The following is a 9,780-nucleotide window of genomic DNA, read 5'->3' on the forward strand; positions in this document are numbered from 1 at the left end:
AAGCATTTATTATATCTTATGCAAATGGATGTATAAAATCACCACAAAAATTATGAATTTCATATTAATTTTATTAGAGTATGTAGCTCATATTGAGTGGAATACATGTTCAGGGAAAAGCATGGTGAAGTAAGAATAAGGTAACTGAGCTGTAGGAAGAAACTGTCGACCGTTTGGTTGATGGCTTGCTCTCAGGAGATAACTGTTGATGGTTTCCCTGAAACAGTTGACGGTTTCAATCTGATTCCTTCAGTCTCTGTATTAAACTGTCGACGGTTTGTTGAAATCGTTGACGGTATTGTTCGGCGCTATTTACGGGATTTGAATCGAGAAGATCCGTAAATTGAGGATTTCGGATGAGTTTACTTTGGAGATTACTACAGGAGTACTTTAGATAATTTCTAAGTCTTCTGTACGCATAGGGTTAGCGTGTAAACATTATTTTGTAATCCTTGATTGATATCAATAGCAAAAATTAGCCACTTGCTCCCATGGACGTAGGCACATTGCTGAACCACGCAAATTCTTGTGTCATGTGTTTTTATTGCTTTCCTTTATTCTCTTTGTGATTGATTGGTTTCGTATTGTTCATCGTTGATTGCTGCATTGCACGTTCTAATTCAATTTGTGTTTCTGCTACGCATTGGTGTACTCTTTGCACAACAAATTGGTATCAGAGCTATAGGTTGCAATGGCTGGGATCTCTTCAAGGAAGTTCGATGTTGTTAAGTTCAATAGAACGGGAAATTTCAGACTTTGGTAAATGAAGGTTAAGGACTTGTTAGTGCAGCAAGGTATGGTGAGGCACCGTACGAAAAACAATCGGAAGGCATAGACAACATAAGTTGGAAGGAGCTGGAAGTGAAGACTGTGGCTACTATCAGGCTTTGTCTCTCCAATGACGTGATGTATTATGTCATGCCTAGATGAGGAATCATTAGTGGTAGTTTTGCTAAAACTGGAGAGCCGATATATATCCAAGTTATTGACGAACAACCTGTATCTTAAGCACAAACTATATGGGCTTAAGATGGCAAAGGGTTCAGATCTCAATCAACACATCAACATATTCAATTAGATCATCAGCGATATGAAGCAGGTTGATGTGAAATTCGAGGACGAAGACAAGGCATTGATGCTGCTGAATTCTCTACCTACGTCTCCAACGTATGAGAATCTGGTTACGACTCTAACATGGGGGAAAGAAACTCTAGAGTTGGAGGATATCTAAAATTAGGATGTATTCCAAGAGGGGGGTGAATTGGGTTATTTAAAATTTATTCACAAAATTCCTAATTACTTTAACCCTTGATTATTTTAAACTTCAACAATTTACACAAATAATATATCTATGCAGCGACCGTACTATACCAATCGGGAGTCCTAGGTATGAATATGAATGTGTATATGAAATTCAAACTTAAAATACAAAATCAAACTTCAAGAGATTCAGTTAATCAATTTGGTAGAGTTTGATTTTCAGCAATTCTCAATGATGTATTCAAGAAAAACAAATTCAGTGATTCAACTTACACTTCAATAGTTTGAACAATATCAAGATCAAATTTTCAGCAATGGATAACATTTTCCTTTAAAAACAATTCTGTAAAACCACTTGTTTTATTTCAGTACTTAAGCTTTAATCTGAAAATCAATTTATAACTAGTTTACCTTAGATTATTTACTCACAATTTCAGAGTTGTAAGCTTGTCTGAATTTTCAAGTCAACAACTTAATCATGCAACTGATATATATTTAATCATAACTAAAACTATGTTCAGCAAGTTCACAATATTCAGCAAGATTCTTATTTTCAGCAAGTTCGCAAATATTCAACACATACTCAAGAAAATTAAAACATACACGCGGGTTATATATTACAGAAATTTAAAAGAGAAAGGGAAGAAGAGCTGAACACTGGATTTTTACAAGGTTCGGCCGCAGCCTACATCCTTGCCACAAGCAACCCGCTATGAGGATTTCCTTTCCAACTTCGTTACCAGGTGAAGTAAAACCTCTCTCCATTTAAGGTGGAGATCGTTTCTCTAACGAGAACAACCCTTTCGCTAGGCAACGATTCAAAATACCTTAATCGTAAAAAAAAAAAAACAATGCTAACAAAGCAAAAAAACTTGTACAAAGAAATAATCCTCAATCGAGCAGATTAGTACACGTTAGGTTTGGTCGCCTGAACTCGTTCGATCGACTGAACTTTATGTTCGGTCACCTAAACTCATTCGGTTTACTAAACTCTCAGTTTGGTTGCCCGAACCAACACTGTTTGGAATTTAACAATGGTCGACTAAAACATAGGTTTGGTTGCCCGAACTCTCTGATGCTAGACCAATTTGTTCAAAATCCTGCATTCGGTCAACTAAGCATAAGCCTCAGGTGCCCAAACACCGTGAAATTCAATGTTCTTTATTCTTTTGATTCCAAATCTTATTTATATTCTTTTGAAATGATATTTGGACTTCGTAAAATTTTCCAAGTCATTAAACCAGATCTCTAAGTCTAATAAATAATCTTAAGAGCTTCATAAACAAACACTAATTTGAGAAGTACTTACATTAGACTTATTTTACAATACACATGAAATGCTATTTAAGTCCTCATGTCTTCAAGCTTGATCTTCATCCAAGCTTTTCTTTAGCAGTCATTCTTCATTTACTTGTGTTCCTTATGGCTTTGCATTTAAACATCAGTCATTGTGCTTATAAGCTATAATACCTGTAAAGTACACTTGATAGCACAATTAGTTGCCTTATTATATTATTATCAAAATGAGATTAAGCTTTGTTAGGCCAACAATCTCCCCCTTTTTTATGTTGACAAATAAGGAGTAAAATGAGATAGTCTTGATAAGGCTTGCCCTCACAATAAGCATAAATATAAAATAAACAATGTAAAATTATTCATTTAAGCTTAATTGTGATTTAAATTCTCCCCTTTGACAAAAAAAATTTCCCCCCTTTCGACTTAGAATTCAAAAGGTATTTTATAATAAATTTTTGCATTACGCTAAAAAATATTATTTTTCCATTTAGAACATTTTTTTTTTCTTAGTATTCTTCCCATTTAGAAAATTTAATTTTGCTTAGTATTCTCTCCTTTGAAAAATACAAAATACAAAAATATTACAACCATATTCATTTTGCTTATTCTCCCCCTTTGGACTTTAGCAAAAAGAATTTTAACAAAGATTAAGCAGTATATCACAACCAGTCAAATGAACAACAAAAGCAAACATCTATTTGCCAACAACCAGCATGTAGTTCATTAAAAAAAAAACCATCAACAGAAAGTCAGAATCATCATTCAGTAGATAACATGCATACTTAGACATCATATTATACATCAATAGGTTGTTTTCTGCCGAATCATAATACAAAACAAGTATCATCAAAGTAAAATCAAATACAAAGATTTTTAAAAATCTCTCTCTCAATACTTGAATAGAAACGCTCATCTAATCCTCATAGAGAGGATCACCACCAGAAGAGCTCTCATCCTCTTCGTCCTCTTCTTCACTCGAGCTTTCCTCCATGGGTGCATTCCCTTTAGATGAGGAAGCACTTCCCATGTGGCTTTCAATCGTGGCGAGGCATTGATTGATTATACGGAAGTTTGAGTGATAATCCCACTGCATAGTATCAAATCTGAAGTCCATATGCTAGCAAAAATCACAAAGAGTTCCTAGGAGAGTGACATAATCAGAAGAAGCAATAGCTGGACCAGCCTGAGCATGTGGCTGCTCATGGTGTGGATCATCCTGTCATACATACTCACTGTCTTCCTCCATGTAAACATTCACATTATCTCTCAAAGGGTGACGGTGTAAGAACTTGACCCAAGATAGGTGAATTAAATAAATAAGAAAAAAGAAGGAAAATTAAAAAGGTAAAAATCAGTAGGACTCATCAACAAGGCTTCTTTTCTTGTCGATGAAGTCTCTTGTACAGCTCGGCAACTAGAGTCAGTAGCCCGTCTATAATGACCTGATATTTATTCAACATTTTTTTTTTATCATCTGTCTGAAATACTGAAAATAACATCCCAGGCTCAAAGAGCACCGAGGAAAATTTATCTGTCATATATATCTAAGCAGCGGTACACAAAACTAGGAACTGCTATACACAATACAATACCAGAAAACTATAGAACTCTGAAATATATTTACAGAGCAAAATACCCAATAACGTCACTATAATCTGAAAACTATCCCAAAACACTGTTATCTTAAAAATACCTACCCTTCCCACAAGGGCAACTCAAGTCAACCTCTATCCGCGAGCCTGATTTACTCGCCTAACTAGATCTTTTGAAAAATGATAAGTCACTAGGATGATACGACGCTCAGTATGTGGAAATATGCTATTACTAGTGCATGGCAGCTGAGTTAAGTATTTAAAATACTGAAATAATACCGTAATATGAGAAAACTGATAAAGTGTATAGAATATATCTATATATCATATAATCTTTAAAATATGACTGTGTATGTGAGTTTGCTATCTAAAGGTACTGCTAGTATAATAATATAAATTGCTGCTCTGTGATATATCAGTAAATAGGAACTTCTGTTATACCTTGAGATTTGTATATCATGATATATCCCCTTATGATAGGGTTGTGCGGCCCGTAGGCTGGACTTACACTGGTTGTGTGACGACCTGCTTAATTTTCACATTTTTTTATATATAATAAAATCAATATCACAAATCCCAGCTCAGCATATCATAATCCACCGGGGCCCGTGGGTACCAAGGATACATCAAAACACATAACGGAAGCCTAAGCAGCAGGAAACATACAATCACAATGTTATAAATACGAAAACATTCATCACATTACCATAAATACCAGAGTCGCTATATCCACTGTATTTCAGTATACACATCCTAAAAATAAAATCTAAGGACATTTCCCACAAAATCCAACTGTTCCTACTAAAACTTACACTTCAAAGAGGGCAGATAAACAACACTAGATCAGCGGAGCTTTTCCCGCTCTTCTATCAATGGCTCTTGAAAAGTTTATAGAATTTTGAGGTGAGACACCTCTCAGTAAGGGAAATAAACTAAGACCAGTGTATGGCAACATAAGTATTCCGTGTTATACATATACCATATAGAACATATTCAGTAACTATTTTGTCAATTCTGGGAAAACAGATATATCATCAAAACATGACAGAACATAATACATTTTAATAAACATATTTCATTTCATATAATAATAATAATACAAAAACATTCCTAGTAGGTTAGCTGGCTGTTGTCATGTATTACCCCCACATGACTGGATTGTGTGACCCAAAGACGGGACCTAACAATGGTTGGCCAACCAGTGCCAAGTCAAAAGTACAGTTTGTAAGTCTGATGGGTCTGCTTGACTTGGTTCGTACACCAGGGGCGCTCACACACTTCTTATAAACCACATTAACCATCCAATCTCACACCACTTCGTACAGTGGCGTTAACACAAATATCATGATCATGATGACTATGGACACATAGTAACGGTACCGTGCAAGTGCTAGCCTAGACCAAGCCAACCAGGTTTTGATATCATATAACATATACTGAAATTGTGATACATGGATATTTCATATCATTAATTATCAAATCAATCATATCATTTTGTGTATATATGTATATCATGAAAATCATCGGCCCGTACGCCGGTATTTCACATTTTACCATAGCTCGGCCGGTACACCGGCAAATCATATCATAGTACAACCCATACGCTGGAAAATCACATCGATAGCTCGGCACGTATGCCAGAAAATCATATCATTGCACAGCCCGTACGCTGGCAAATCACATCCATAGCTCGGCCCGTACGCCGGCAAATCTTATACATAACTCAACCCATACGCTGGCAAATCATACACATAGCACAGCATGTACGCCGGTAAAACATATAAAAATCTCGGCCTATACGCTGATTTTCCATTATAAAAATCCGTATCATTAACACATTCCCAGAAAACAGTATTTCATAACATTTCTACTCATGCCACACTTACTGGTTTTTCATATATTCAACATACCATCATTTTCAACATTGTTTTCTCAAATATAAATCATATATATAGACATATTTACTTCCCTGAAATCAAATGCTATATATATACATACATTTTCTTAAAATAACTAGCTTAGTTTATCCCCTTACTTGATTCTTGAAAAGCCCCTAAGAAAATCTATCCCGCACCTGTGGGGTTCCCAACTCAACACCCTAGAAATGAAAACTCTCAGTAGTAAACTTCAGTATTTTCACGTGTATATCATTTCCTATAACTACCGTAAGACCAAATTTGGCTTAAAAAGTCTTACCTCAACTCAAGGATAATTTTCAATGAAGTTCCACCGACGATCCGCTTCGACAAATTTGGAGAGAACTTCCCCAGGAGCGTCGTGGTGGCTTCAGATCCTCGAACCGGCGGAAATCCGGCCCGAAATTGAAGGGAGAAGAGGAGGGAGTCGAAGGGGGAGAGAGAATGTGAGAGGTTGTTTAATTTTGAAGTAAAAATCTGAGTTTTTGATATTTATAGGATTGGATTCGTTGACGAGCGACGTCATCTCGTTGACGAGTCCTTTAATAATTTCGTCGATGAAAGCCACACCTCGTCGATGAAATTCAGACTGCTCAAAACCTTTCTCAGTATTTCCTCGTTGACGAATCTTGCCTTCGTCGACGAGGTCCTCTTACACCCTCGTTAACGAATCTCCTATGTTCGTCGACGAAGTCGACTGCCTCCTTCTTCTTCCGGTTTCCATTTCCCTTTCTTTTATTATTTAAATACCATTATTCTTCGGGTCGTTATAGGTTGGCCTACTAGGCAAGTTAATCTATATCTGTACATCCGCCAATCTATAATGATCTATGAAGATCCTAGCCCACTACGATCTCTCCGGGCTGTATCAAACCTCTGTCATCGTCTCACCGGCTACCTCAATCCAGCGTGCTGGGGAGACTACAATCTCTCCTAACATGGTTACTTGGAATCCACATGCTATCTGAGTCACGTGGTTGCACGTGTCTGAAACTAACAACGGTATCGTACTCTACTGTATATCTTTGTCTATAATATCCATAGGGGTCTATAATTGTGTAATACTGTATACATATATAAATATATAATAATCTTATTGCTTTTAACATGATTTCAAAAACAACCATAACACTATATTTCTTAGCTATATTATCTGAGATATCTGATTGAAATATATATATTATCTATCTGTATCATCTATGCTTTCTGTCTGTACTATCTGTAATATCTGTATATAATATCTATATATAATATCTGTATACTTTGTACATAATATATGTATGCTCAGTATATAATATTTGTGTGCTCTGTATATAATGTCTGTATATTCTGTATACCTACTATAGCATCTTGATGTATCAATGTATAATTTATCTGAATAAACTATCTGAGTGTTATGGTCTAGAAATCATGTTTTTCTCTGAAAATACTATAAGTCTCATTCATTTCTAATATTCTGAATATATGTATATTTGTAATACTGTAAAATTTATATATGTTGTACTGTAATAAACTCATGCGACACATTTGAATAACGTAGTCTCATGCTCAATTTCTATAATTCTGCTATTAAAATAATATTCATAATTCTCTGGAAAATAATCTGATATACATGTTTGTAGATACACTTTCATAATCTTCTGTATACATATTAAAAATTGCTAACATAGCATATTTCCCTTACCTTAACTTTGAAAAGCCACTACTAAATTCTGGTCCTATACCTGCAAGGTTCCTAATTCAACATCTAGAAAACAATATTCCCCATAACAAAATATCAGTATTTTCTTACCTACAACATTTCTTATAACTACAAGGAATGCATAATCTGAATAAAATATCTTACCCTAGATTTGGGATAAATTTCAAACCAACTTTCCCCACGATCTGCTCCGGGGGACTTGTAGAGAACTTCGTCAGGAGCGTCGTGGTAGCCTCAGATCTTTAATTCGGTGAGAAATGGGGCCAGGATCGAAGAGAGAAGGGGAGGGGGTCTTAGGAGAGAGAGAGAGAGAGAGAGAGAGAGAGAGAGAGAGAGAGAGAGAGAGAGAGAGAGAGAGAGAGAGAGAAAGAGAGAGAGAGAGAAGGTTTTTGCGCTGAAGATTTGATTAAAAATCCGAGTTTCAACTATTTATAGGGCTGGATTCGTCGACGAGACACGTCACCTCGTCGACGAGTCCTGTAGAAAGTTCATCGACTAACGTGCACCCTCGTCGATGAGTTTTAGTCTACTTTAAACCCTCTCTCAGTATCTCCTCATCGACAATATGGATCTTTGTTGATGAGATCCTGAATAGCCGTCGTCGACGAAACCCCTATGTTCGTCAACGAGTCCTGCAGAAATTCATGGTTATTACACTATCAACGAGGAGATGCCGAGAGATTTTGGGAAATCCTGAAATCTCAGGCTCATCGACGAGTCCACCTTGACGTCAACGAACTTCCTTCTGCGGCTCATCGACAAGGACGCTGTCTCGTCGACGAGTCTGGCCGAGTCAACTTGGTTATAAATATCTTATTTCACTTGCTTAATGGTTAAGAAATCAAAATACTCTCTCTCTCTCTCTCTAGGATTTCAGGCCGTCTATTTTCGAAATCAACGATCTGACGTTGCCACATGGATTAAGAGGAGAATCTCTACATTTATAGCGGATCAGAATTTTGTTTCAAAGATTTTTGGGTTTTGACCCAAAATCGAGGTAAGGCTCTGAATCCATTTTCGTTTTGGTAGATCAGTAAAGAATAGTATTGTAAGGAAGTATCGTTCTTCATTGTTTAGGTTTTTAGAACTCAGTTCATAGTTTAGAGCCGTAGAGTTTGGGTTTTGGTATTCGGGGAAAGGTAAGGGGATTATGTTTATATCAGTTATTTTTTAAATCAAAATCGATAAACATGTAGTTTACAATTGTATGTATGATTTGGCTACTTATTTGGGAAAATCTATTGGGCGAAAATACGGGATTTTTAGGTTACTGTTTTGGGAAAATTTGGGGGTTTCAGGTAACATCTCTATTTCTGTTGGAAAATCGTATGTTGTATAAAACTATGATATTAAGATGACCGTACCTATTTTTGTATTAAACTGTATTCTCAAACTGAAAATGATATGATTTTTTGTATACCAAATAAGTGTGGAATGAATTGTTCTATATAAAATGTTCCAGGTGTGTGAAAACAGCTGTGATGGCTAAATACCGTAAGCTGAGAGGTATAGGAACATGAGTTCCAAAATTGTTCCAGGTTTTGTGAAATTGCCACGTCTTGGCTAATTACAGTGGGCAAACACCATGTCTCGGCTAAATATCGTGGACGAGAGTGTCTGACTCTATATTCGAGGGTGTGAAATATCGATTGTTTGTTCCGGTTGGTCATCGATGGATTTGAGTGGACACCATATTAGCAATGATATCTCTGTGGAGCTTAGGCTAATGCCAAGTTATCGGGTGCTCCGTGTATTATGGCCGGTTTCGACCAAAGAGTGTGCCGACACTGACCGTATATTTTGTATCGTGTTATACTTTATGTCGAAATAACACTTGTATGCCACACACTGATATAACATGTTTTCTTCCTTACTGATAGGTGTCTAACCCTGAATATACAAATATTCTTCAAGTCCTTCGAGCAGTCGTCACTAGCATCCTAGCGTAACGGGAGTGTGGTTGTCGGTTAGCTACGTATAGTACTTGTGTAAGTACGGATTTTGTAACCAGGTT

This window comes from Malania oleifera, chromosome 13 (assembly GCF_029873635.1).
Source record: "Malania oleifera isolate guangnan ecotype guangnan chromosome 13, ASM2987363v1, whole genome shotgun sequence".
NCBI classification, from domain to species: Eukaryota; Viridiplantae; Streptophyta; class Magnoliopsida; order Santalales; family Ximeniaceae; genus Malania; species Malania oleifera.